General features: G+C 38.1%; 26 non-coding genes across 26 annotated transcripts; 13 read left to right on the top strand and 13 right to left on the bottom strand.

Annotated features, from left to right (window-relative positions):
- Positions 1–66: 66 nt before the first annotated feature.
- Positions 67–148, bottom strand: TRNAS-GCU (transfer RNA serine (anticodon GCU)). Its single transcript has one exon. It is a non-coding gene; the product is annotated as a tRNA-Ser (tRNA).
- Positions 149–1,489: 1,341 nt separating this feature from the next.
- TRNAS-GCU (transfer RNA serine (anticodon GCU)) lies at positions 1,490–1,571 on the bottom strand. The gene has a single exon. It is a non-coding gene; the product is annotated as a tRNA-Ser (tRNA).
- A 283-nt stretch (positions 1,572–1,854) lies between these two features.
- On the top strand, positions 1,855–1,928 carry TRNAT-AGU (transfer RNA threonine (anticodon AGU)). Its single transcript has one exon. It is a non-coding gene; the product is annotated as a tRNA-Thr (tRNA).
- Positions 1,929–3,501: 1,573 nt separating this feature from the next.
- TRNAS-GCU (transfer RNA serine (anticodon GCU)) lies at positions 3,502–3,583 on the bottom strand. Its single transcript has one exon. It is a non-coding gene; the product is annotated as a tRNA-Ser (tRNA).
- Positions 3,584–3,866: 283 nt separating this feature from the next.
- TRNAT-AGU (transfer RNA threonine (anticodon AGU)) lies at positions 3,867–3,940 on the top strand. The gene has a single exon. It is a non-coding gene; the product is annotated as a tRNA-Thr (tRNA).
- Positions 3,941–5,508: 1,568 nt separating this feature from the next.
- Positions 5,509–5,590, bottom strand: TRNAS-GCU (transfer RNA serine (anticodon GCU)). Its single transcript has one exon. It is a non-coding gene; the product is annotated as a tRNA-Ser (tRNA).
- Positions 5,591–5,882: 292 nt separating this feature from the next.
- Positions 5,883–5,956, top strand: TRNAT-AGU (transfer RNA threonine (anticodon AGU)). Its single transcript has one exon. It is a non-coding gene; the product is annotated as a tRNA-Thr (tRNA).
- A 671-nt stretch (positions 5,957–6,627) lies between these two features.
- Positions 6,628–6,709, bottom strand: TRNAS-GCU (transfer RNA serine (anticodon GCU)). Its single transcript has one exon. It is a non-coding gene; the product is annotated as a tRNA-Ser (tRNA).
- A 292-nt stretch (positions 6,710–7,001) lies between these two features.
- On the top strand, positions 7,002–7,075 carry TRNAT-AGU (transfer RNA threonine (anticodon AGU)). Its single transcript has one exon. It is a non-coding gene; the product is annotated as a tRNA-Thr (tRNA).
- Positions 7,076–9,656: 2,581 nt separating this feature from the next.
- TRNAS-GCU (transfer RNA serine (anticodon GCU)) lies at positions 9,657–9,738 on the bottom strand. Its single transcript has one exon. It is a non-coding gene; the product is annotated as a tRNA-Ser (tRNA).
- A 1,042-nt stretch (positions 9,739–10,780) lies between these two features.
- Positions 10,781–10,862, bottom strand: TRNAS-GCU (transfer RNA serine (anticodon GCU)). Its single transcript has one exon. It is a non-coding gene; the product is annotated as a tRNA-Ser (tRNA).
- Positions 10,863–13,394: 2,532 nt separating this feature from the next.
- On the bottom strand, positions 13,395–13,476 carry TRNAS-GCU (transfer RNA serine (anticodon GCU)). The gene has a single exon. It is a non-coding gene; the product is annotated as a tRNA-Ser (tRNA).
- Positions 13,477–13,768: 292 nt separating this feature from the next.
- TRNAT-AGU (transfer RNA threonine (anticodon AGU)) lies at positions 13,769–13,842 on the top strand. The gene has a single exon. It is a non-coding gene; the product is annotated as a tRNA-Thr (tRNA).
- Positions 13,843–14,817: 975 nt separating this feature from the next.
- Positions 14,818–14,899, bottom strand: TRNAS-GCU (transfer RNA serine (anticodon GCU)). Its single transcript has one exon. It is a non-coding gene; the product is annotated as a tRNA-Ser (tRNA).
- A 292-nt stretch (positions 14,900–15,191) lies between these two features.
- On the top strand, positions 15,192–15,265 carry TRNAT-AGU (transfer RNA threonine (anticodon AGU)). Its single transcript has one exon. It is a non-coding gene; the product is annotated as a tRNA-Thr (tRNA).
- A 1,349-nt stretch (positions 15,266–16,614) lies between these two features.
- TRNAT-AGU (transfer RNA threonine (anticodon AGU)) lies at positions 16,615–16,688 on the top strand. Its single transcript has one exon. It is a non-coding gene; the product is annotated as a tRNA-Thr (tRNA).
- Positions 16,689–17,364: 676 nt separating this feature from the next.
- On the bottom strand, positions 17,365–17,446 carry TRNAS-GCU (transfer RNA serine (anticodon GCU)). The gene has a single exon. It is a non-coding gene; the product is annotated as a tRNA-Ser (tRNA).
- A 292-nt stretch (positions 17,447–17,738) lies between these two features.
- TRNAT-AGU (transfer RNA threonine (anticodon AGU)) lies at positions 17,739–17,812 on the top strand. Its single transcript has one exon. It is a non-coding gene; the product is annotated as a tRNA-Thr (tRNA).
- Positions 17,813–19,684: 1,872 nt separating this feature from the next.
- On the bottom strand, positions 19,685–19,766 carry TRNAS-GCU (transfer RNA serine (anticodon GCU)). Its single transcript has one exon. It is a non-coding gene; the product is annotated as a tRNA-Ser (tRNA).
- Positions 19,767–20,058: 292 nt separating this feature from the next.
- TRNAT-AGU (transfer RNA threonine (anticodon AGU)) lies at positions 20,059–20,132 on the top strand. The gene has a single exon. It is a non-coding gene; the product is annotated as a tRNA-Thr (tRNA).
- A 1,050-nt stretch (positions 20,133–21,182) lies between these two features.
- Positions 21,183–21,256, top strand: TRNAT-AGU (transfer RNA threonine (anticodon AGU)). Its single transcript has one exon. It is a non-coding gene; the product is annotated as a tRNA-Thr (tRNA).
- A 1,648-nt stretch (positions 21,257–22,904) lies between these two features.
- TRNAT-AGU (transfer RNA threonine (anticodon AGU)) lies at positions 22,905–22,978 on the top strand. Its single transcript has one exon. It is a non-coding gene; the product is annotated as a tRNA-Thr (tRNA).
- A 975-nt stretch (positions 22,979–23,953) lies between these two features.
- TRNAS-GCU (transfer RNA serine (anticodon GCU)) lies at positions 23,954–24,035 on the bottom strand. The gene has a single exon. It is a non-coding gene; the product is annotated as a tRNA-Ser (tRNA).
- A 292-nt stretch (positions 24,036–24,327) lies between these two features.
- TRNAT-AGU (transfer RNA threonine (anticodon AGU)) lies at positions 24,328–24,401 on the top strand. Its single transcript has one exon. It is a non-coding gene; the product is annotated as a tRNA-Thr (tRNA).
- A 975-nt stretch (positions 24,402–25,376) lies between these two features.
- TRNAS-GCU (transfer RNA serine (anticodon GCU)) lies at positions 25,377–25,458 on the bottom strand. The gene has a single exon. It is a non-coding gene; the product is annotated as a tRNA-Ser (tRNA).
- A 292-nt stretch (positions 25,459–25,750) lies between these two features.
- On the top strand, positions 25,751–25,824 carry TRNAT-AGU (transfer RNA threonine (anticodon AGU)). Its single transcript has one exon. It is a non-coding gene; the product is annotated as a tRNA-Thr (tRNA).
- Positions 25,825–26,731: the final 907 nt, after the last annotated feature.

The following is a 26,731-nucleotide window of genomic DNA, read 5'->3' as shown; positions in this document are numbered from 1 at the left end:
GACGTATCTACCGCTTTGGCTAGAAATGAAAACAAAACAATACAACATGAAACAAGCAGAATAGACCGACGAGGATGGGATTCGAACCCATGCATGCAGAGCACAATGGATTAGCAGTCCATCGCCTTAACCACTCGGCCACCTCGTCTACATGGCGCACATGCGCTAAGGAGAAAAGATGTAATGATTATTTTTACGGGTCAGTGTGTTTTCATTGAAGATATTACAGTGTCTATTCTTTACAGTTAGATTGGGGCAAACTCTTTTGGCCCTGCTGTGGCATTCCTTCAATCTGCCTATTCTGTGTCATAACTTGGAAGAAAAACAAGTACCAAGTTGAAGCTGTGCTAGAAGATGGATCATTCAATTATGGAACTTCAAAACCCAAGGCCTTGTCATCGATCCAGATTCTATTGCATTTCATAGGCTTTCCAGCTTGTGGTGCTGTGGCTTAGTTGGTTAAAGCGCTTGTCTAGTAAACAGGAGATCCTGAGTTCGAATCTTAGCAGTGCCTTGTTTTCATCATCTCAAAAAGAAACTTCCTATCTTAAAAATGGGATTTTAACTTGCATGAAACCTCAAATTTACATTGGCTACGTCTTTACTGATAGTGCAATTGTGAGATGAAGAATGTCTTCTGTATAAGGGCCAAAAAGGAAGAAAGATGGCATCAATCATGACAACTTAAAACCAGTGGATTTTATTTTGAAATTCCTCCTCTTTATGCATCTGACTCGCTAAGCAGGCTTTCTAAAGTATCACACCTTTTTGTCCTTTGGCTTAGTTGGTCTAAGTGCCTGTTTAGTAAACAGAAAATCTTGATTTTCTGATAGGAAACTTCCTATCTTAAAAATTGGATTTTCACTTGCATGAAACCTCAAATTTACCTTGGCTACGTCTTTACTGATAGTGCAATTGTGAGATGAAGAATGTCTTCTGTATAAGGGCCAAAAAGGAAGAAAGATGGCATCAATCATGACAACTTAAAACCAGTGGATTTTATTTTGAAATTCCTCCTCTTTATGCATCTGACTCGCTAAGCAGGCTTTCTAAAGTATCACACCTTTTTGTCCTTTGGCTTAGTTGGTCTAAGTGCCTGTTTAGTAAACAGAAAATCTTGATTTCGAACGTCAGCAGTGGTTTTCTTTCTTCATCTCAGTTTGGGTCATTTTAGCCAAAAAAAGGTGGACTTTTGTTCTTGTATGACATTAAACAAGTCTTTACCACAGTCAAAACATAGTGCAGTTGAGAGAAAAAAAATCTCTGCTGTCGAAACGCTTAAAAAGGAATTAGACGATATAACTTTCTTTAGAGAATAAAGGATGGCATCAAGCATTTCAAAATAAAACCAGTGGAATTACACTTCTAACTCTGCAAAGTTTGATAGCAGCTTTCTTAAAAAGGAAGATAAACTTTCAAGCTTGACGTATCTACCGCTTTGGCTAGAAATGAAAACAAGACAATACAACATGAAACAAGCAGAATAAACCGACGAGGATGGGATTCGAACCCATGCATGCAGAGCACAATGGATTAGCAGTCCATCGCCTTAACCACTCGGCCACCTCGTCTACATGGTGCGCATGCGCTAAGGAGAAAAGATGTAATGATTATTTTTACGGGTCAGTGTGTTTTCGTTGAAGATATTACAGTGTCTATTCTTTACAGTTAGATTGGGGCAAACTCTTTTGGCCCTGCTGTGGCATTCCTTCAATCTGTGTCATAACTTGGAAGAAAAACAAGTACCAAGTTGAAGCTGTGCTAGAAGATGGATCATTCAATTATGGAACTTCAAAACCCAAGGCCTTGTCATCGATCCAGATTCTATTGCATTTCATAGGCTTTCCAGCTTGTGGTGCTGTGGCTTAGTTGGTTAAAGCGCCTGTCTAGTAAACAGGAGATCCTGAGTTCGAATCTCAGCAGTGCCTTGTTTTCATCATCTCAAAAAGAAACTTCCTATCTTAAAAATGGGATTTTCACTTGCATGAAACCTCAAATTTACCTTGGCTACGTCTTTACTGATAGTGCAATTGTGAGATGAAGAATGTCTTCTGTATAAGGGCCAAAAAGGAAGAAAGATGGCATCAATCATGACAACTTAAAACCAGTGGATTTTATTTTGAAATTCCTCCTCTTTATGCATCTGACTCGCTAAGCAGGCTTTCTAAAGTATCACACCTTTTTGTCCTTTGGCTTAGTTGGTCTAAGTGCCTGTTTAGTAAACAGAAAATCTTGATTTTCTGATAGGAAACTTCCTATCTTAAAAATGGGATTTTCACTTGCATGAAACCTCAAATTTACCTTGGCTACGTCTTTACTGATAGTGCAATTGTGAGATGAAGAATGTCTTCTGTATAAGGGCCAAAAAGGAAGAAAGATGGCATCAATCATGACAACTTAAAACCAGTGGATTTTATTTTGAAATTCCTCCTCTTTATGCATCTGACTCGCTAAGCAGGCTTTCTAAAGTATCACACCTTTTTGTCCTTTGGCTTAGTTGGTCTAAGTGCCTGTTTAGTAAACAGAAAATCTTGATTTTCTGATAGGAAACTTCCTATCTTAAAAATGGGATTTTCACTTGCATGAAACCTCAAATTTACCTTGGCTACGTCTTTACTGATAGTGCAATTGTGAGATGAAGAATGTCTTCTGTATAAGGGCCAAAAAGGAAGAAAGATGGCATCAATCATGACAACTTAAAACCAGTGGATTTTATTTTGAAATTCCTCCTCTTTATGCATCTGACTCGCTAAGCAGGCTTTCTAAAGTATCACACCTTTTTGTCCTTTGGCTTAGTTGGTCTAAGTGCCTGTTTAGTAAACAGAAAATCTTGATTTTCTGATAGGAAACTTCCTATCTTAAAAATGGGATTTTCACTTGCATGAAACCTCAAATTTACCTTGGCTACGTCTTTACTGATAGTGCAATTGTGAGATGAAGAATGTCTTCTGTATAAGGGCCAAAAAGGAAGAAAGATGGCATCAATCATGACAACTTAAAACCAGTGGATTTTATTTTGAAATTCCTCCTCTTTATGCATCTGACTCGCTAAGCAGGCTTTCTAAAGTATCACACCTTTTTGTCCTTTGGCTTAGTTGGTCTAAGTGCCTGTTTAGTAAACAGAAAATCTTGATTTCGAACGTCAGCAGTGGTTTTCTTTCTTCATCTCAGTTTGGGTCATTTTAGCCAAAAAAAGGTGGACTTTTGTTCTTGTATGACATTAAACAAGTCTTTACCACAGTCAAAACATAGTGCAGTTGAGAGAAAAAAAATCTCTGCTGTCGAAACGCTTAAAAAGGAATTAGACGATATAACTTTCTTTAGAGAATAAAGGATGGCATCAAGCATTTCAAAATAAAACCAGTGGAATTACACTTCTAACTCTGCAAAGTTTGATAGCAGCTTTCTTAAAAAGGAAGATAAACTTTCAAGCTTGACGTATCTACCGCTTTGGCTAGAAATGAAAACAAGACAATACAACATGAAACAAGCAGAATAAACCGACGAGGATGGGATTCGAACCCATGCATGCAGAGCACAATGGATTAGCAGTCCATCGCCTTAACCACTCGGCCACCTCGTCTACATGGTGCGCATGCGCTAAGGAGAAAAGATGTAATGATTATTTTTACGGGTCAGTGTGTTTTCGTTGAAGATATTACAGTGTCTATTCTTTACAGTTAGATTGGGGCAAACTCTTTTGGCCCTGCTGTGGCATTCCTTCAATCTGTGTCATAACTTGGAAGAAAAACAAGTACCAAGTTGAAGCTGTGCTAGAAGATGGATCATTCAATTATGGAACTTCAAAACCCAAGGCCTTGTCATCGATCCAGATTCTATTGCATTTCATAGGCTTTCCAGCTTGTGGTGCTGTGGCTTAGTTGGTTAAAGCGCCTGTCTAGTAAACAGGAGATCCTGAGTTCGAATCTCAGCAGTGCCTTGTTTTCATCATCTCAAAAAGAAACTTCCTATCTTAAAAATGGGATTTTCACTTGCATGAAACCTCAAATTTACCTTGGCTACGTCTTTACTGATAGTGCAATTGTGAGATGAAGAATGTCTTCTGTATAAGGGCCAAAAAGGAAGAAAGATGGCATCAATCATGACAACTTAAAACCAGTGGATTTTATTTTGAAATTCCTCCTCTTTATGCATCTGACTCGCTAAGCAGGCTTTCTAAAGTATCACACCTTTTTGTCCTTTGGCTTAGTTGGTCTAAGTGCCTGTTTAGTAAACAGAAAATCTTGATTTTCTGATAGGAAACTTCCTATCTTAAAAATGGGATTTTCACTTGCATGAAACCTCAAATTTACCTTGGCTACGTCTTTACTGATAGTGCAATTGTGAGATGAAGAATGTCTTCTGTATAAGGGCCAAAAAGGAAGAAAGATGGCATCAATCATGACAACTTAAAACCAGTGGATTTTATTTTGAAATTCCTCCTCTTTATGCATCTGACTCGCTAAGCAGGCTTTCTAAAGTATCACACCTTTTTGTCCTTTGGCTTAGTTGGTCTAAGTGCCTGTTTAGTAAACAGAAAATCTTGATTTTCTGATAGGAAACTTCCTATCTTAAAAATGGGATTTTCACTTGCATGAAACCTCAAATTTACCTTGGCTACGTCTTTACTGATAGTGCAATTGTGAGATGAAGAATGTCTTCTGTATAAGGGCCAAAAAGGAAGAAAGATGGCATCAATCATGACAACTTAAAACCAGTGGATTTTATTTTGAAATTCCTCCTCTTTATGCATCTGACTCGCTAAGCAGGCTTTCTAAAGTATCACACCTTTTTGTCCTTTGGCTTAGTTGGTCTAAGTGCCTGTTTAGTAAACAGAAAATCTTGATTTTCTGATAGGAAACTTCCTATCTTAAAAATGGGATTTTCACTTGCATGAAACCTCAAATTTACCTTGGCTACGTCTTTACTGATAGTGCAATTGTGAGATGAAGAATGTCTTCTGTATAAGGGCCAAAAAGGAAGAAAGATGGCATCAATCATGACAACTTAAAACCAGTGGATTTTATTTTGAAATTCCTCCTCTTTATGCATCTGACTCGCTAAGCAGGCTTTCTAAAGTATCACACCTTTTTGTCCTTTGGCTTAGTTGGTCTAAGTGCCTGTTTAGTAAACAGAAAATCTTGATTTCGAACGTCAGCAGTGGTTTTCTTTCTTCATCTCAGTTTGGGTCATTTTAGCCAAAAAAAGGTGGACTTTTGTTCTTGTATGACATTAAACAAGTCTTTACCACAGTCAAAACATAGTGCAGTTGAGAGAAAAAAAATCTCTGCTGTCGAAACGCTTAAAAAGGAATTAGACGATATAACTTTCTTTAGAGAATAAAGGATGGCATCAAGCATTTCAAAATAAAACCAGTGGAATTACACTTCTAACTCTGCAAAGTTTGATAGCAGCTTTCTTAAAAAGGAAGATAAACTTTCAAGCTTGACGTATCTACCGCTTTGGCTAGAAATGAAAACAATACAACATGAAACAAGCAGAATAAACCGACGAGGATGGGATTCGAACCCATGCATGCAGAGCACAATGGATTAGCAGTCCATCGCCTTAACCACTCGGCCACCTCGTCTACATGGCGCACATGCGCTAAGGAGAAAAGATGTAATGATTATTTTTACGGGTCAGTGTGTTTTCATTGAAGATATTACAGTGTCTATTCTTTACAGTTAGATTGGGGCAAACTCTTTTGGCCCTGCTGTGGCATTCCTTCAATCTGCCTATTCTGTGTCATAACTTGGAAGAAAAACAAGTACCAAGTTGAAGCTGTGCTAGAAGATGGATCATTCAATTATGGAACTTCAAAACCCAAGGCCTTGTCATCGATCCAGATTCTATTGCATTTCATAGGCTTTTCAGCTTGTGGTGCTGTGGCTTAGTTGGTTAAAGCGCCTGTCTAGTAAACAGGAGATCCTGAGTTCGAATCTCAGCAGTGCCTTGTTTTCATCATCTCAAAAAGAAACTTCCTATCTTAAAAATGGGATTTTCACTTGCATGAAACCTCAAATTTACCTTGGCTACGTCTTTACTGATAGTGCAATTGTGAGATGAAGAATGTCTTCTGTATAAGGGCCAAAAAGGAAGAAAGATGGCATCAAGCATGACAACTTAAAACCAGTGGAATTTATTTTGAAATTCCTCCTCTTTATGCATCTGACTCGCTAAGCAGGCTTTCTAAAGTATCACACCTTTTTGTCCTTTGGCTTAGTTGGTCTAAGTGCCTGTTTAGTAAACAGAAAATCTTGATTTCGAACGTCAGCAGTGGTTTTCTTTCTTCATCTCAGTTTGGGTCATTTTAGCAAAAAAAAGGTGGACTTTTGTTCTTGTATGACATTAAACAAGTCTTTACCACAGTCAAAACATAGTGCAGTTGAGAGAAAAAAAATCTCTGCTGTCGAAACGCTTAAAAAGGAATTAGACGATATAACTTTCTTTAGAGAATAAAGGATGGCATCAAGCATTTCAAAATAAAACCAGTGGATTTACACTTCTAACTCTGCAAAGTTTGATAGCAGCTTTCTTAAAAAGGAAGATAAACTTTCAAGCTTGACGTATCTACCGCTTTGGCTAGAAATGAAAACAATACAACATGAAACAAGCAGAATAAACCGACGAGGATGGGATTCGAACCCATGCATGCAGAGCACAATGGATTAGCAGTCCATCGCCTTAACCACTCGGCCACCTCGTCTACATGGCGCACATGCGCTAAGGAGAAAAGATGTAATGATTATTTTTACGGGTCAGTGTGTTTTCATTGAAGATATTACAGTGTCTATTCTTTACAGTTAGATTGGGGCAAACTCTTTTGGCCCTGCTGTGGCATTCCTTCAATCTGCCTATTCTGTGTCATAACTTGGAAGAAAAACAAGTACCAAGTTGAAGCTGTGCTAGAAGATGGATCATTCAATTATGGAACTTCAAAACCCAAGGCCTTGTCATCGATCCAGATTCTATTGCATTTCATAGGCTTTCCAGCTTGTGGTGCTGTGGCTTAGTTGGTTAAAGCGCCTGTCTAGTAAACAGGAGATCCTGAGTTCGAATCTCAGCAGTGCCTTGTTTTCATCATCTCAAAAAGAAACTTCCTATCTTAAAAATGGGATTTTCACTTGCATGAAACCTCAAATTTACCTTGGCTACGTCTTTACTGATAGTGCAATTGTGAGATGAAGAATGTCTTCTGTATAAGGGCCAAAAAGGAAGAAAGATGGCATCAAGCATGACAACTTAAAACCAGTGGATTTTATTTTGAAATTCCTCCTCTTTATGCATCTGACTCGCTAAGCAGGCTTTTTAAAGTATCACACCTTTTTGTCCTTTGGCTTAGTTGGTCTAAGCGCCTGTTTAGTAAACAGAAAATCTTGATTTCGAACGTCAGCAGTGGTTTTCTTTCTTCATCTCGGTTTGGGTCATTTTAGCCAAAAAAAGGTGGACTTTTGTTCTTGTATGACATTAAACAAGTCTTTACCATAGTCAAAACATAGTGCAGTTGAGAGAAAAAAAATCTCTGCTGTCGAAACGCTTAAAAAGGAATTAGACGACATAACTTTCTTTAGAGAATAAAGGATGGCATCAAGCATTTCAAAATAAAACCAGTGGAATTACACTTCTAACTCTGCAAAGTTTGATAGCAGCTTTCTTAAAAAGGAAGATAAACTTTCAAGCTTGACGTATCTACCGCTTTGGCTAGAAATGAAAACAAAACAATACAACATGAAACACGCAGAACAAACCGACGCGGATGGGATTCGAACCCATGCATGCAGAGCACAATGGATTAGCAGTCCATCGCCTTAACCACTCGGCCACCTCGTCTACATGGCGAACATGCGCTAAGGAGAAAAGATGTAATGATTATTTTTACGGGTCAGTTTGTTTTCGTTGAAGATATTACAGTGTCTATTCTTTACAGTTAGATTGGGGCAAACTCTTTTGGCCCTGCTGTGGCATTCCTTCAATCTGCCTATTCTGTGTCATAACTTGGAAGAAAAACAAGTACCAAATTGAAGCTGTGCTAGAAGATGGATCATTCAATTATGGAACTTCAAAACCCAAGGCCTTGTCATCGATCCAGATTCTATTGCATTCTGCAAATTGTCAATGTCGTTGAATGAATGCTATTCATAATTTACTTGGTTTCTTAATTGTCATGACTGAGAATGAAATCCTGTTCCACGTTTCTGTGTGCATGGAATGAAACTCAACTCAATGTTGTCTTGTTAAGTTAACCACTTGAAAGGTTTGATCGGTGCTTACATCTTCCCTAGATTTCATAGGCTTTCCAGCTTGTGGTGCTGTGGCTTAGTTGGTTAAAGCGCCTGTCTAGTAAACAGGAGATCCTGAGTTCGAATCTTAGCAGTGCCTTGTTTTCACCATCTCAAAAAGAAACTTCCTATCTTAAAAATTGGATTTTCACTTGCATGAAACCTCAAATTTACCTTGGCTACGTCTTTACTGATAGTGCAATTGTGAGATGAAGAATGTCTTCTGTATAAGGGCCAAAAAGGAAGAAAGATGGCATCAATCATGACAACTTAAAACCAGTGGATTTTATTTTGAAATTCCTCCTCTTTATGCATCTGACTCGCTAAGCAGGCTTTCTAAAGTATCACACCTTTTTGTCCTTTGGCTTAGTTGGTCTAAGTGCCTGTTTAGTAAACAGAAAATCTTGATTTTCTGATAGGAAACTTCCTATCTTAAAAATTGGATTTTCACTTGCATGAAACCTCAAATTTACCTTGGCTACGTCTTTACTGATAGTGCAATTGTGAGATGAAGAATGTCTTCTGTATAAGGGCCAAAAAGGAAGAAAGATGGCATCAATCATGACAACTTAAAACCAGTGGATTTTATTTTGAAATTCCTCCTCTTTATGCATCTGACTCGCTAAGCAGGCTTTCTAAAGTATCACACCTTTTTGTCCTTTGGCTTAGTTGGTCTAAGTGCCTGTTTAGTAAACAGAAAATCTTGATTTTCTGATAGGAAACTTCCTATCTTAAAAATTGGATTTTCACTTGCATGAAACCTCAAATTTACCTTGGCTACGTCTTTACTGATAGTGCAATTGTGAGATGAAGAATGTCTTCTGTATAAGGGCCAAAAAGGAAGAAAGATGGCATCAATCATGACAACTTAAAACCAGTGGATTTTATTTTGAAATTCCTCCTCTTTATGCATCTGACTCGCTAAGCAGGCTTTCTAAAGTATCACACCTTTTTGTCCTTTGGCTTAGTTGGTCTAAGTGCCTGTTTAGTAAACAGAAAATCTTGATTTCGAACGTCAGCAGTGGTTTTCTTTCTTCATCTCAGTTTGGGTCATTTTAGCCAAAAAAAGGTGGACTTTTGTTCTTGTATGACATTAAACAAGTCTTTACCACAGTCAAAACATAGTGCAGTTGAGAGAAAAAAAATCTCTGCTGTCGAAACGCTTAAAAAGGAATTAGACGATATAACTTTCTTTAGAGAATAAAGGATGGCATCAAGCATTTCAAAATAAAACCAGTGGAATTACACTTCTAACTCTGCAAAGTTTGATAGCAGCTTTCTTAAAAAGGAAGATAAACTTTCAAGCTTGACGTATCTACCGCTTTGGCTAGAAATGAAAACAAAACAATACAACATGAAACAAGCAGAATAGACCGACGAGGATGGGATTCGAACCCATGCATGCAGAGCACAATGGATTAGCAGTCCATCGCCTTAACCACTCGGCCACCTCGTCTACATGGCGCACATGCGCTAAGGAGAAAAGATGTAATGATTATTTTTACGGGTCAGTGTGTTTTCATTGAAGATATTACAGTGTCTATTCTTTACAGTTAGATTGGGGCAAACTCTTTTGGCCCTGCTGTGGCATTCCTTCAATCTGCCTATTCTGTGTCATAACTTGGAAGAAAAACAAGTACCAAGTTGAAGCTGTGCTAGAAGATGGATCATTCAATTATGGAACTTCAAAACCCAAGGCCTTGTCATCGATCCAGATTCTATTGCATTTCATAGGCTTTCCAGCTTGTGGTGCTGTGGCTTAGTTGGTTAAAGCGCTTGTCTAGTAAACAGGAGATCCTGAGTTCGAATCTTAGCAGTGCCTTGTTTTCATCATCTCAAAAAGAAACTTCCTATCTTAAAAATGGGATTTTCACTTGCATGAAACCTCAAATTTACCTTGGCTACGTCTTTACTGATAGTGCAATTGTGAGATGAAGAATGTCTTCTGTATAAGGGCCAAAAAGGAAGAAAGATGGCATCAATCATGACAACTTAAAACCAGTGGATTTTATTTTGAAATTCCTCCTCTTTATGCATCTGACTCGCTAAGCAGGCTTTCTAAAGTATCACACCTTTTTGTCCTTTGGCTTAGTTGGTCTAAGTGCCTGTTTAGTAAACAGAAAATCTTGATTTCGAACGTCAGCAGTGGTTTTCTTTCTTCATCTCAGTTTGGGTCATTTTAGCCAAAAAAAGGTGGACTTTTGTTCTTGTATGACATTAAACAAGTCTTTACCACAGTCAAAACATAGTGCAGTTGAGAGAAAAAAAATCTCTGCTGTCGAAACGCTTAAAAAGGAATTAGACGATATAACTTTCTTTAGAGAATAAAGGATGGCATCAAGCATTTCAAAATAAAACCAGTGGAATTACACTTCTAACTCTGCAAAGTTTGATAGCAGCTTTCTTAAAAAGGAATATAAACTTTCAAGCTTGACGTATCTACCGCTTTGGTTAGAAATGAAAACAAAACAATACAACATGAAACAAGCAGAATAAACCGACGAGGATGGGATTCGAACCCATGCATGCAGAGCACAATGGATTAGCAGTCCATCGCCTTAACCACTCGGCCACCTCGTCTACATGGCGCACATGCGCTAAGGAGAAAAGATGTAATGATTATTTTTACGGGTCAGTGTGTTTTCGTTGAAGATATTACAGTGTCTATTCTTTACAGTTAGATTGGGGCAAACTCTTTTGGCCCTGCTGTGGCATTCCTTCAATCTGCCTATTCTGTGTCATAACTTGGAAGAAAAACAAGTACCAAATTGAAGCTGTGCTAGAAGATGGATCATTCAATTATGGAACTTCAAAACCCAAGGCCTTGTCATCGATCCAGATTCTATTGCATTCTGCAAATTGTCAATGTCGTTGAATGAATGCTATTCATAATTTACTTGGTTGCTTAATTGTCATGACTGAGAATGAAATCCTGTTCCACGTTTCTGTGTGCATGGAATGAAACTCAACTCAATGTTGTCTTGTTAAGTTAACCACTTGAAAGGTTTGATCGGTGCTTACATCTTCCCTAGATTTCATAGGCTTTCCAGCTTGTGGTGCTGTGGCTTAGTTGGTTAAAGTGCCTGTCTAGTAAACAGGAGATCCTGAGTTCGAATCTTAGCAGTGCCTTGTTTTCATCATCTCAAAAAGAAACTTCCTATCTTAAAAATGGGATTTTAACTTGCATGAAACCTCAAATTTACCTTGGCTACGTCTTTACTGATAGTGCAATTGTGAGATGAAGAATGTCTTCTGTATAAGGGCCAAAAAGGAAGAAAGATGGCATCAAGCATGACAACTTAAAACCAGTGGATTTTATTTTGAAATTCCTCCTCTTTATGCATCTGACTCGCTAAGCAGGCTTTTTAAAGTATCACACCTTTTTGTCCTTTGGCTTAGTTGGTCTAAGCGCCTGTTTAGTAAACAGAAAATCTTGATTTCGAACGTCAGCAGTGGTTTTCTTTCTTCATCTCGGTTTGGGTCATTTTAGCCAAAAAAAGGTGGACTTTTGTTCTTGTATGACATTAAACAAGTCTTTACCATAGTCAAAACATAGTGCAGTTGAGAGAAAAAAAATCTCTGCTGTCGAAACGCTTAAAAAGGAATTAGACGACATAACTTTCTTTAGAGAATAAAGGATGGCATCAAGCATTTCAAAATAAAACCAGTGGAATTACACTTCTAACTCTGCAAAGTTTGATAGCAGCTTTCTTAAAAAGGAAGATAAACTTTCAAGCTTGACGTATCTACCGCTTTGGCTAGAAATGAAAACAAAACAATACAACATGAAACACGCAGAACAAACCGACGCGGATGGGATTCGAACCCATGCATGCAGAGCACAATGGATTAGCAGTCCATCGCCTTAACCACTCGGCCACCTCGTCTACATGGCGAACATGCGCTAAGGAGAAAAGATGTAATGATTATTTTTACGGGTCAGTTTGTTTTCGTTGAAGATATTACAGTGTCTATTCTTTACAGTTAGATTGGGGCAAACTCTTTTGGCCCTGCTGTGGCATTCCTTCAATCTGCCTATTCTGTGTCATAACTTGGAAGAAAAACAAGTACCAAATTGAAGCTGTGCTAGAAGATGGATCATTCAATTATGGAACTTCAAAACCCAAGGCCTTGTCATCGATCCAGATTCTATTGCATTCTGCAAATTGTCAATGTCGTTGAATGAATGCTATTCATAATTTACTTGGTTTCTTAATTGTCATGACTGAGAATGAAATCCTGTTCCACGTTTCTGTGTGCATGGAATGAAACTCAACTCAATGTTGTCTTGTTAAGTTAACCACTTGAAAGGTTTGATCGGTGCTTACATCTTCCCTAGATTTCATAGGCTTTCCAGCTTGTGGTGCTGTGGCTTAGTTGGTTAAAGCGCCTGTCTAGTAAACAGGAGATCCTGAGTTCGAATCTTAGCAGTGCCTTGTTTTCACCATCTCAAAAAGAAACTTCCTATCTTAAAAATTGGATTTTCACTTGCATGAAACCTCAAATTTACCTTGGCTACGTCTTTACTGATAGTGCAATTGTGAGATGAAGAATGTCTTCTGTATAAGGGCCAAAAAGGAAGAAAGATGGCATCAATCATGACAACTTAAAACCAGTGGATTTTATTTTGAAATTCCTCCTCTTTATGCATCTGACTCGCTAAGCAGGCTTTCTAAAGTATCACACCTTTTTGTCCTTTGGCTTAGTTGGTCTAAGTGCCTGTTTAGTAAACAGAAAATCTTGATTTCGAACGTCAGCAGTGGTTTTCTTTCTTCATCTCAGTTTGGGTCATTTTAGCCAAAAAAAGGTGGACTTTTGTTCTTGTATGACATTAAACAAGTCTTTACCACAGTCAAAACATAGTGCAGTTGAGAGAAAAAAAATCTCTGCTGTCGAAACGCTTAAAAAGGAATTAGACGATATAACTTTCTTTAGAGAATAAAGGATGGCATCAAGCATTTCAAAATAAAACCAGTGGAATTACACTTCTAACTCTGCAAAGTTTGATAGCAGCTTTCTTAAAAAGGAAGATAAACTTTCAAGCTTGACGTATCTACCGCTTTGGCTAGAAATGAAAACAAAACAATACAACATGAAACAAGCAGAATAAACCGACGAGGATGGGATTCGAACCCATGCATGCAGAGCACAATGGATTAGCAGTCCATCGCCTTAACCACTCGGCCACCTCGTCTACATGGTGCGCATGCGCTAAGGAGAAAAGATGTAATGATTATTTTTACGGGTCAGTGTGTTTTCGTTGAAGATATTACAGTGTCTATTCTTTACAGTTAGATTGGGGCAAACTCTTTTGGCCCTGCTGTGGTATTCCTTCAATCTGCCTATTCTGTGTCATAACTTGGAAGAAAAACAAGTACCAAGTTGAAGCTGTGCTAGAAGATGGATCATTCAATTATGGAACTTCAAAACCCAAGGCCTTGTCATCGATCCAGATTCTATTGCATTTCATAGGCTTTCCAGCTTGTGGTGCTGTGGCTTAGTTGGTTAAAGCGCCTGTCTAGTAAACAGGAGATCCTGAGTTCGAATCTCAGCAGTGCCTTGTTTTCATCATCTCAAAAAGAAACTTCCTATCTTAAAAATGGGATTTTCACTTGCATGAAACCTCAAATTTACCTTGGCTACGTCTTTACTGATAGTGCAATTGTGAGATGAAGAATGTCTTCTGTATAAGGGCCAAAAAGGAAGAAAGATGGCATCAATCATGACAACTTAAAACCAGTGGATTTTATTTTGAAATTCCTCCTCTTTATGCATCTGACTCGCTAAGCAGGCTTTCTAAAGTATCACACCTTTTTGTCCTTTGGCTTAGTTGGTCTAAGTGCCTGTTTAGTAAACAGAAAATCTTGATTTTCTGATAGGAAACTTCCTATCTTAAAAATTGGATTTTCACTTGCATGAAACCTCAAATTTACCTTGGCTACGTCTTTACTGATAGTGCAATTGTGAGATGAAGAATGTCTTCTGTATAAGGGCCAAAAAGGAAGAAAGATGGCATCAATCATGACAACTTAAAACCAGTGGATTTTATTTTGAAATTCCTCCTCTTTATGCATCTGACTCGCTAAGCAGGCTTTCTAAAGTATCACACCTTTTTGTCCTTTGGCTTAGTTGGTCTAAGTGCCTGTTTAGTAAACAGAAAATCTTGATTTCGAACGTCAGCAGTGGTTTTCTTTCTTCATCTCAGTTTGGGTCATTTTAGCCAAAAAAAGGTGGACTTTTGTTCTTGTATGACATTAAACAAGTCTTTACCACAGTCAAAACATAGTGCAGTTGAGAGAAAAAAAATCTCTGCTGTCGAAATGCTTAAAAAGGAATTAGACGATATAACTTTCTTTAGAGAATAAAGGATGGCATCAAGCATTTCAAAATAAAACCAGTGGAATTACACTTCTAACTCTGCAAAGTTTGATAGCAGCTTTCTTAAAAAGGAAGATAAACTTTCAAGCTTGACGTATCTACCGCTTTGGCTAGAAATGAAAACAAAACAATACAACATGAAACAAGCAGAATAAACCGACGAGGATGGGATTCGAACCCATGCATGCAGAGCACAATGGATTAGCAGTCCATCGCCTTAACCACTCGGCCACCTCGTCTACATGGTGCGCATGCGCTAAGGAGAAAAGATGTAATGATTATTTTTACGGGTCAGTGTGTTTTCGTTGAAGATATTACAGTGTCTATTCTTTACAGTTAGATTGGGGCAAACTCTTTTGGCCCTGCTGTGGCATTCCTTCAATCTGCCTATTCTGTGTCATAACTTGGAAGAAAAACAAGTACCAAGTTGAAGCTGTGCTAGAAGATGGATCATTCAATTATGGAACTTCAAAACCCAAGGCCTTGTCATCGATCCAGATTCTATTGCATTTCATAGGCTTTCCAGCTTGTGGTGCTGTGGCTTAGTTGGTTAAAGCGCCTGTCTAGTAAACAGGAGATCCTGAGTTCGAATCTCAGCAGTGCCTTGCTTTCATCATCTCAAAAAGAAACTTCCTATCTTAAAAATGGGATTTTCACTTGCATGAAACCTCAAATTTACCTTGGCTACGTCTTTACTGATAGTGCAATTGTGAGATGAAGAATGTCTTCTGTATAAGGGCCAAAAAGGAAGAAAGATGGCATCAATCATGACAACTTAAAACCAGTGGATTTTATTTTGAAATTCCTCCGCTTTATGCATCTGACTCGCTAAGCAGGCTTTCTAAAGTATCACACCTTTTTGTCCTTTGGCTTAGTTGGTCTAAGTGCCTGTTTAGTAAACAGAAAATCTTGATTTTCTGATAGGAAACTTCCTATCTTAAAAATGGGATTTTCACTTGCATGAAACCTCAAATTTACCTTGGCTACGTCTTTACTGATAGTGCAATTGTGAGATGAAGAATGTCTTCTGTATAAGGGCCAAAAAGGAAGAAAGATGGCATCAATCATGACAACTTAAAACCAGTGGATTTTATTTTGAAATTCCTCCTCTTTATGCATCTGACTCGCTAAGCAGGCTTTCTAAAGTATCACACCTTTTTGTCCTTTGGCTTAGTTGGTCTAAGTGCCTGTTTAGTAAACAGAAAATCTTGATTTCGAACGTCAGCAGTGGTTTTCTTTCTTCATCTCAGTTTGGGTCATTTTAGCCAAAAAAAGGTGGACTTTTGTTCTTGTATGACATTAAACAAGTCTTTACCACAGTCAAAACATAGTGCAGTTGAGAGAAAAAAAATCTCTGCTGTCGAAACGCTTAAAAAGGAATTAGACGATATAACTTTCTTTAGAGAATAAAGGATGGCATCAAGCATTTCAAAATAAAACCAGTGGAATTACACTTCTAACTCTGCAAAGTTTGATAGCAGCTTTCTTAAAAAGGAAGATAAACTTTCAAGCTTGACGTATCTACCGCTTTGGCTAGAAATGAAAACAAAACAATACAACATGAAACAAGCAGAATAAACCGACGAGGATGGGATTCGAACCCATGCATGCAGAGCACAATAGATTAGCAGTCCATCGCCTTAACCACTCGGCCACCTCGTCTACATGGTGCGCATGCGCTAAGGAGAAAAGATGTAATGATTATTTTTACGGGTCAGTGTGTTTTCGTTGAAGATATTACAGTGTCTATTCTTTACAGTTAGATTGGGGCAAACTCTTTTGGCCCTGCTGTGGCATTCCTTCAATCTGCCTATTCTGTGTCATAACTTGGAAGAAAAACAAGTACCAAGTTGAAGCTGTGCTAGAAGATGGATCATTCAATTATGGAACTTCAAAACCCAAGGCCTTGTCATCGATCCAGATTCTATTGCATTTCATAGGCTTTCCAGCTTGTGGTGCTGTGGCTTAGTTGGTTAAAGCGCCTGTCTAGTAAACAGGAGATCCTGAGTTCGAATCTCAGCAGTGCCTTGTTTTCATCATCTCAAAAAGAAACTTCCTATCTTAAAAATGGGATTTTCACTTGCATGAAACCTCAAATTTACCTTGGCTACGTCTTTACTGATAGTGCAATTGTGAGATGAAGAATGTCTTCTGTATAAGGGCCAAAAAGGAAGAAAGATGGCATCAATCATGACAACTTAAAACCAGTGGATTTTATTTTGAAATTCCTCCTCTTTATGCATCTGACTCGCTAAGCAGGCTTTCTAAAGTATCACACCTTTTTGTCCTTTGGCTTAGTTGGTCTAAGTGCCTGTTTAGTAAACAGAAAATCTTGATTTCGAACGTCAGCAGTGGTTTTCTTTCTTCATCTCAGTTTGGGTCATTTTAGCCAAAAAAAGGTGGACTTTTGTTCTTGTATGACATTAAACAAGTCTTTACCACAGTCAAAACATAGTGCAGTTGAGAGAAAAAAAATCTCTGCTGTCGAAACGCTTAAAAAGGAATTAGACGATATAACTTTCTTTAGAGAATAAAGGATGGCATCAAGCATTTCAAAATAAAACCAGTGGAATTACACTTCTAACTCTGCAAAGTTTGATAGCAGCTTTCTTAAAAAGGAAGATAAACTTTCAAGCTTGACGTATCTACCGCTTTGGCTAGAAATGAAAACAAAACAATACAACATGAAACAAGCAGAATAAACCGACGAGGATGGGATTCGAACCCATGCATGCAGAGCACAATGGATTAGCAGTCCATCGCCTTAACCACTCGGCCACCTCGTCTACATGGTGCGCATGCGCTAAGGAGAAAAGATGTAATGATTATTTTTACGGGTCAGTGTGTTTTCGTTGAAGATATTACAGTGTCTATTCTTTAAAGTTAGATTGGGGCAAACTCTTTTGGCCCTGCTGTGGCATTCCTTCAATCTGCCTATTCTGTGTCATAACTTGGAAGAAAAACAAGTACCAAGTTGAAGCTGTGCTAGAAGATGGATCATTCAATTATGGAACTTCAAAACCCAAGGCCTTGTCATCGATCCAGATTCTATTGCATTTCATAGGCTTTCCAGCTTGTGGTGCTGTGGCTTAGTTGGTTAAAGCGCCTGTCTAGTAAACAGGAGATCCTGAGTTCGAATCTCAGCAGTGCCTTGTTTTCATCATCTCAAAAAGAAACTTCCTATCTTAAAAATGGGATTTTCACTTGCATGAAACCTCAAATTTACCTTGGCTACGTCTTTACTGATAGTGCAATTGTGAGATGAAGAATGTCTTCTGTATAAGGGCCAAAAAGGAAGAAAGATGGCATCAATCATGACAACTTAAAACCAGTGGATTTTATTTTGAAATTCCTCCTCTTTATGCATCTGACTCGCTAAGCAGGCTTTCTAAAGTATCACACCTTTTTGTCCTTTGGCTTAGTTGGTCTAAGTGCCTGTTTAGTAAACAGAAAATCTTGATTTTCTGATAGGAAACTTCCTATCTTAAAAATGGGATTTTCACTTGCATGAAACCTCAAATTTACCTTGGCTACGTCTTTACTGATAGTGCAATTGTGAGATGAAGAATGTCTTCTGTATAAGGGCCAAAAAGGAAGAAAGATGGCATCAATCATGACAACTTAAAACCAGTGGATTTTATTTTGAAATTCCTCCTCTTTATGCATCTGACTCGCTAAGCAGGCTTTCTAAAGTATCACACCTTTTTGTCCTTTGGCTTAGTTGGTCTAAGTGCCTGTTTAGTAAACAGAAAATCTTGATTTTCTGATAGGAAACTTCCTATCTTAAAAATGGGATTTTCACTTGCATGAAACCTCAAATTTACCTTGGCTACGTCTTTACTGATAGTGCAATTGTGAGATGAAGAATGTCTTCTGTATAAGGGCCAAAAAGGAAGAAAGATGGCATCAATCATGACAACTTAAAACCAGTGGATTTTATTTTGAAATTCCTCCTCTTTATGCATCTGACTCGCTAAGCAGGCTTTCTAAAGTATCACACCTTTTTGTCCTTTGGCTTAGTTGGTCTAAGTGCCTGTTTAGTAAACAGAAAATCTTGATTTTCTGATAGGAAACTTCCTATCTTAAAAATGGGATTTTCACTTGCATGAAACCTCAAATTTACCTTGGCTACGTCTTTACTGATAGTGCAATTGTGAGATGAAGAATGTCTTCTGTATAAGGGCCAAAAAGGAAGAAAGATGGCATCAATCATGACAACTTAAAACCAGTGGATTTTATTTTGAAATTCCTCCTCTTTATGCATCTGACTCGCTAAGCAGGCTTTCTAAAGTATCACACCTTTTTGTCCTTTGGCTTAGTTGGTCTAAGTGCCTGTTTAGTAAACAGAAAATCTTGATTTTCTGATAGGAAACTTCCTATCTTAAAAATGGGATTTTCACTTGCATGAAACCTCAAATTTACCTTGGCTACGTCTTTACTGATAGTGCAATTGTGAGATGAAGAATGTCTTCTGTATAAGGGCCAAAAAGGAAGAAAGATGGCATCAATCATGACAACTTAAAACCAGTGGATTTTATTTTGAAATTCCTCCTCTTTATGCATCTGACTCGCTAAGCAGGCTTTCTAAAGTATCACACCTTTTTGTCCTTTGGCTTAGTTGGTCTAAGTGCCTGTTTAGTAAACAGAAAATCTTGATTTCGAACTTCAGCAGTGGTTTTCTTTCTTCATCTCAGTTTGGGTCATTTTAGCCAAAAAAAGGTGGACTTTTGTTCTTGTATGACATTAAACAAGTCTTTACCACAGTCAAAACATAGTGCAGTTGAGAGAAAAAAAATCTCTGCTGTCGAAACGCTTAAAAAGGAATTAGACGATATAACTTTCTTTAGAGAATAAAGGATGGCATCAAGCATTTCAAAATAAAACCAGTGGAATTACACTTCTAACTCTGCAAAGTTTGATAGCAGCTTTCTTAAAAAGGAAGATAAACTTTCAAGCTTGACGTATCTACCGCTTTGGCTAGAAATGAAAACAAAACAATACAACATGAAACAAGCAGAATAAACCGACGAGGATGGGATTCGAACCCATGCATGCAGAGCACAATGGATTAGCAGTCCATCGCCTTAACCACTCGGCCACCTCGTCTACATGGTGCGCATGCGCTAAGGAGAAAAGATGTAATGATTATTTTTACGGGTCAGTGTGTTTTCGTTGAAGATATTACAGTGTCTATTCTTTACAGTTAGATTGGGGCAAACTCTTTTGGCCCTGCTGTGGCATTCCTTCAATCTGCCTATTCTGTGTCATAACTTGGAAGAAAAACAAGTACCAAGTTGAAGCTGTGCTAGAAGATGGATCATTCAATTATGGAACTTCAAAACCCAAGGCCTTGTCATCGATCCAGATTCTATTGCATTTCATAGGCTTTCCAGCTTGTGGTGCTGTGGCTTAGTTGGTTAAAGCGCCTGTCTAGTAAACAGGAGATCCTGAGTTCGAATCTCAGCAGTGCCTTGTTTTCATCATCTCAAAAAGAAACTTCCTATCTTAAAAATGGGATTTTCACTTGCATGAAACCTCAAATTTACCTTGGCTACGTCTTTACTGATAGTGCAATTGTGAGATGAAGAATGTCTTCTGTATAAGGGCCAAAAAGGAAGAAAGATGGCATCAATCATGACAACTTAAAACCAGTGGATTTTATTTTGAAATTCCTCCTCTTTATGCATCTGACTCGCTAAGCAGGCTTTCTAAAGTATCACACCTTTTTGTCCTTTGGCTTAGTTGGTCTAAGTGCCTGTTTAGTAAACAGAAAATCTTGATTTCGAACGTCAGCAGTGGTTTTCTTTCTTCATCTCAGTTTGGGTCATTTTAGCCAAAAAAAGGTGGACTTTTGTTCTTGTATGACATTAAACAAGTCTTTACCACAGTCAAAACATAGTGCAGTTGAGAGAAAAAAAATCTCTGCTGTCGAAACGCTTAAAAAGGAATTAGACGATATAACTTTCTTTAGAGAATAAAGGATGGCATCAAGCATTTCAAAATAAAACCAGTGGAATTACACTTCTAACTCTGCAAAGTTTGATAGCAGCTTTCTTAAAAAGGAAGATAAACTTTCAAGCTTGACGTATCTACCGCTTTGGCTAGAAATGAAAACAAAACAATACAACATGAAACAAGCAGAATAAACCGACGAGGATGGGATTCGAACCCATGCATGCAGAGAACAATGGATTAGCAGTCCATCGCCTTAACCACTCGGCCACCTCGTCTACATGGTGCGCATGCGCTAAGGAGAAAAGATGTAATGATTATTTTTACGGGTCAGTGTGTTTTCGTTGAAGATATTACAGTGTCTATTCTTTACAGTTAGATTGGGGCAAACTCTTTTGGCCCTGCTGTGGCATTCCTTCAATCTGCCTATTCTGTGTCATAACTTGGAAGAAAAACAAGTACCAAGTTGAAGCTGTGCTAGAAGATGGATCATTCAATTATGGAACTTCAAAACCCAAGGCCTTGTCATCGATCCAGATTCTATTGCATTTCATAGGCTTTCCAGCTTGTGGTGCTGTGGCTTAGTTGGTTAAAGCGCCTGTCTAGTAAACAGGAGATCCTGAGTTCGAATCTCAGCAGTGCCTTGTTTTCATCATCTCAAAAAGAAACTTCCTATCTTAAAAATGGGATTTTCACTTGCATGAAACCTCAAATTTACCTTGGCTACGTCTTTACTGATAGTGCAATTGTGAGATGAAGAATGTCTTCTGTATAAGGGCCAAAAAGGAAGAAAGATGGCATCAATCATGACAACTTAAAACCAGTGGATTTTATTTTGAAATTCCTCCTCTTTATGCATCTGACTCGCTAAGCAGGCTTTCTAAAGTATCACACCTTTTTGTCCTTTGGCTTAGTTGGTCTAAGTGCCTGTTTAGTAAACAGAAAATCTTGATTTTCTGATAGGAAACTTCCTATCTTAAAAATGGGATTTTAACTTGCATGAAACCTCAAATTTACCTTGGCTACGTCTTTACTGATAGTGCAATTGTGAGATGAAGAATGTCTTCTGTATAAGGGCCAAAAAGGAAGAAAGATGGCATCAATCATGACAACTTAAAACCAGTGGATTTTATTTTGAAATTCCTCCTCTTTATGCATCTGACTCGCTAAGCAGGCTTTCTAAAGTATCACACCTTTTTGTCCTTTGGCTTAGTTGGTCTAAGTGCCTGTTTAGTAAACAGAAAATCTTGATTTTCTGATAGGAAACTTCCTATCTTAAAAATGGGATTTTCACTTGCATGAAACCTCAAATTTACCTTGGCTACGTCTTTACTGATAGTGCAATTGTGAGATGAAGAATGTCTTCTGTATAAGGGCCAAAAAGGAAGAAAGATGGCATCAATCATGACAACTTAAAACCAGTGGATTTTATTTTGAAATTCCTCCTCTTTATGCATCTGACTCGCTAAGCAGGCTTTCTAAAGTATCACACCTTTTTGTCCTTTGGCTTAGTTGGTCTAAGTGCCTGTTTAGTAAACAGAAAATCTTGATTTCGAACGTCAGCAGTGGTTTTCTTTCTTCATCTCAGTTTGGGTCATTTTAGCCAAAAAAAGGTGGACTTTTGTTCTTGTATGACATTAAACAAGTCTTTACCACAGTCAAAACATAGTGCAGTTGAGAGAAAAAAAATCTCTGCTGTCGAAACGCTTAAAAAGGAATTAGACGATATAACTTTCTTTAGAGAATAAAGGATGGCATCAAGCATTTCAAAATAAAACCAGTGGAATTACACTTCTAACTCTGCAAAGTTTGATAGCAGCTTTCTTAAAAAGGAAGATAAACTTTCAAGCTTGACGTATCTACCGCTTTGGCTAGAAATGAAAACAAAACAATACAACATGAAACAAGCAGAATAAACCGACGAGGATGGGATTCGAACCCATGCATGCAGAGAACAATGGATTAGCAGTCCATCGCCTTAACCACTCGGCCACCTCGTCTACATGGTGCGCATGCGCTAAGGAGAAAAGATGTAATGATTATTTTTACGGGTCAGTGTGTTTTCGTTGAAGATATTACAGTGTCTATTCTTTACAGTTAGATTGGGGCAAACTCTTTTGGCCCTGCTGTGGCATTCCTTCAATCTGCCTATTCTGTGTCATAACTTGGAAGAAAAACAAGTACCAAGTTGAAGCTGTGCTAGAAGATGGATCATTCAATTATGGAACTTCAAAACCCAAGGCCTTGTCATCGATCCAGATTCTATTGCATTTCATAGGCTTTCCAGCTTGTGGTGCTGTGGCTTAGTTGGTTAAAGCGCCTGTCTAGTAAACAGGAGATCCTGAGTTCGAATCTCAGCAGTGCCTTGTTTTCATCATCTCAAAAAGAAACTTCCTATCTTAAAAATGGGATTTTCACTTGCATGAAACCTCAAATTTACCTTGGCTACGTCTTTACTGATAGTGCAATTGTGAGATGAAGAATGTCTTCTGTATAAGGGCCAAAAAGGAAGAAAGATGGCATCAATCATGACAACTTAAAACCAGTGGATTTTATTTTGAAATTCCTCCTCTTTATGCATCTGACTCGCTAAGCAGGCTTTCTAAAGTATCACACCTTTTTGTCCTTTGGCTTAGTTGGTCTAAGTGCCTGTTTAGTAAACAGAAAATCTTGATTTTCTGATAGGAAACTTCCTATCTTAAAAATGGGATTTTCACTTGCATGAAACCTCAAATTTACCTTGGCTACGTCTTTACTGATAGTGCAATTGTGAGATGAAGAATGTCTTCTGTATAAGGGCCAAAAAGGAAGAAAGATGGCATCAATCATGACAACTTAAAACCAGTGGATTTTATTTTGAAATTCCTCCTCTTTATGCATCTGACTCGCTAAGCAGGCTTTCTAAAGTATCACACCTTTTTGTCCTTTGGCTTAGTTGGTCTAAGTGCCTGTTTAGTAAACAGAAAATCTTGATTTCGAACTTCAGCAGTGGTTTTCTTTCTTCATCTCAGTTTGGGTCATTTTAGCCAAAAAAAGGTGGACTTTTGTTCTTGTATGACATTAAACAAGTCTTTACCACAGTCAAAACATAGTGCAGTTGAGAGAAAAAAAATCTCTGCTGTCGAAACGCTTAAAAAGGAATTAGACGATATAACTTTCTTTAGAGAATAAAGGATGGCATCAAGCATTTCAAAATAAAACCAGTGGAATTACACTTCTAACTCTGCAAAGTTTGATAGCAGCTTTCTTAAAAAGGAAGATAAACTTTCAAGCTTGACGTATCTACCACTTTGGCTAGAAATGAAAACAAAACAATACAACATGAAACAAGCAGAATAAACCGACGAGGATGGGATTCGAACCCATGCATGCAGAGCACAATGGATTAGCAGTCCATCGCCTTAACCACTCGGCCACCTCGTCTACATGGTGCGCATGCGCTAAGGAGAAAAGATGTAATGATTATTTTTACGGGTCAGTGTGTTTTCGTTGAAGATATTACAGTGTCTATTCTTTACAGTTAGATTGGGGCAAACTCTTTTGGCCCTGCTGTGGCATTCCTTCAATCTGCCTATTCTGTGTCATAACTTGGAAGAAAAACAAGTACCAAGTTGAAGCTGTGCTAGAAGATGGATCATTCAATTATGGAACTTCAAAACCCAAGGCCTTGTCATCGATCCAGATTCTATTGCATTTCATAGGCTTTCCAGCTTGTGGTGCTGTGGCTTAGTTGGTTAAAGCGCCTGTCTAGTAAACAGGAGATCCTGAGTTCGAATCTCAGCAGTGCCTTGTTTTCATCATCTCAAAAAGAAACTTCCTATCTTAAAAATGGGATTTTCACTTGCATGAAACCTCAAATTTACCTTGGCTACGTCTTTACTGATAGTGCAATTGTGAGATGAAGAATGTCTTCTGTATAAGGGCCAAAAAGGAAGAAAGATGGCATCAATCATGACAACTTAAAACCAGTGGATTTTATTTTGAAATTCCTCCTCTTTATGCATCTGACTCGCTAAGCAGGCTTTCTAAAGTATCACACCTTTTTGTCCTTTGGCTTAGTTGGTCTAAGTGCCTGTTTAGTAAACAGAAAATCTTGATTTTCTGATAGGAAACTTCCTATCTTAAAAATGGGATTTTCACTTGCATGAAACCTCAAATTTACCTTGGCTACGTCTTTACTGATAGTGCAATTGTGAGATGAAGAATGTCTTCTGTATAAGGGCCAAAAAGGAAGAAAGATGGCATCAATCATGACAACTTAAAACCAGTGGATTTTATTTTGAAATTCCTCCTCTTTATGCATCTGACTCGCTAAGCAGGCTTTCTAAAGTATCACACCTTTTTGTCCTTTGGCTTAGTTGGTCTAAGTGCCTGTTTAGTAAACAGAAAATCTTGATTTCGAACGTCAGCAGTGGTTTTCTTTCTTCATCTCAGTTTGGGTCATTTTAGCCAAAAAAAGGTGGACTTTTGTTCTTGTATGACATTAAACAAGTCTTTACCACAGTCAAAACATAGTGCAGTTGAGAGAAAAAAAATCTCTGCTGTCGAAACGCTTAAAAAGGAATTAGACGATATAACTTTCTTTAGAGAATAAAGGATGGCATCAAGCATTTCAAAATAAAACCAGTGGAATTACACTTCTAACTCTGCAAAGTTTGATAGCAGCTTTCTTAAAAAGGAAGATAAACTTTCAAGCTTGACGTATCTACCACTTTGGCTAGAAATGAAAACAAAACAATACAACATGAAACAAGCAGAATAAACCGACGAGGATGGGATTCGAACCCATGCATGCAGAGCACAATGGATTAGCAGTCCATCGCCTTAACCACTCGGCCACCTCGTCTACATGGTGCGCATGCGCTAAGGAGAAAAGATGTAATGATTATTTTTACGGGTCAGTGTGTTTTCGTTGAAGATATTACAGTGTCTATTCTTTACAGTTAGATTGGGGCAAACTCTTTTGGCCCTGCTGTGGCATTCCTTCAATCTGCCTATTCTGTGTCATAACTTGGAAGAAAAACAAGTACCAAGTTGAAGCTGTGCTAGAAGATGGATCATTCAATTATGGAACTTCAAAACCCAAGGCCTTGTCATCGATCCAGATTCTATTGCATTTCATAGGCTTTCCAGCTTGTGGTGCTGTGGCTTAGTTGGTTAAAGCGCCTGTCTAGTAAACAGGAGATCCTGAGTTCGAATCTCAGCAGTGCCTTGTTTTCATCATCTCAAAAAGAAACTTCCTATCTTAAAAATGGGATTTTCACTTGCATGAAACCTCAAATTTACCTTGGCTACGTCTTTACTGATAGTGCAATTGTGAGATGAAGAATGTCTTCTGTATAAGGGCCAAAAAGGAAGAAAGATGGCATCAATCATGACAACTTAAAACCAGTGGATTTTATTTTGAAATTCCTCCTCTTTATGCATCTGACTCGCTAAGCAGGCTTTCTAAAGTATCACACCTTTTTGTCCTTTGGCTTAGTTGGTCTAAGTGCCTGTTTAGTAAACAGAAAATCTTGATTTTCTGATAGGAAACTTCCTATCTTAAAAATGGGATTTTCACTTGCATGAAACCTCAAATTTACCTTGGCTACGTCTTTACTGATAGTGCAATTGTGAGATGAAGAATGTCTTCTGTATAAGGGCCAAAAAGGAAGAAAGATGGCATCAATCATGACAACTTAAAACCAGTGGATTTTATTTTGAAATTCCTCCTCTTTATGCATCTGACTCGCTAAGCAGGCTTTCTAAAGTATCACACCTTTTTGTCCTTTGGCTTAGTTGGTCTAAGTGCCTGTTTAGTAAACAGAAAATCTTGATTTCGAACGTCAGCAGTGGTTTTCTTTCTTCATCTCAGTTTGGGTCATTTTAGCCAAAAAAAGGTGGACTTTTGTTCTTGTATGACATTAAACAAGTCTTTACCACAGTCAAAACATAGTGCAGTTGAGAGAAAAAAAATCTCTGCTGTCGAAACGCTTAAAAAGGAATTAGACGATATAACTTTCTTTAGAGAATAAAGGATGGCATCAAGCATTTCAAAATAAAACCAGTGGAATTACACTTCTAACCCTGCAAAGTTTGATAGCAGCTTTCTTAAAAAGGAAGATAAACTTTCAAGC

This window comes from Ranitomeya imitator, chromosome 7 (genome assembly GCF_032444005.1).
Source record: "Ranitomeya imitator isolate aRanImi1 chromosome 7, aRanImi1.pri, whole genome shotgun sequence".
Taxonomy (NCBI): Eukaryota; Metazoa; Chordata; class Amphibia; order Anura; family Dendrobatidae; genus Ranitomeya; species Ranitomeya imitator.
The sequence above is the reverse complement of the archived record's forward strand: the minus strand, read 5'-3'. Positions and strand labels throughout refer to the sequence as shown.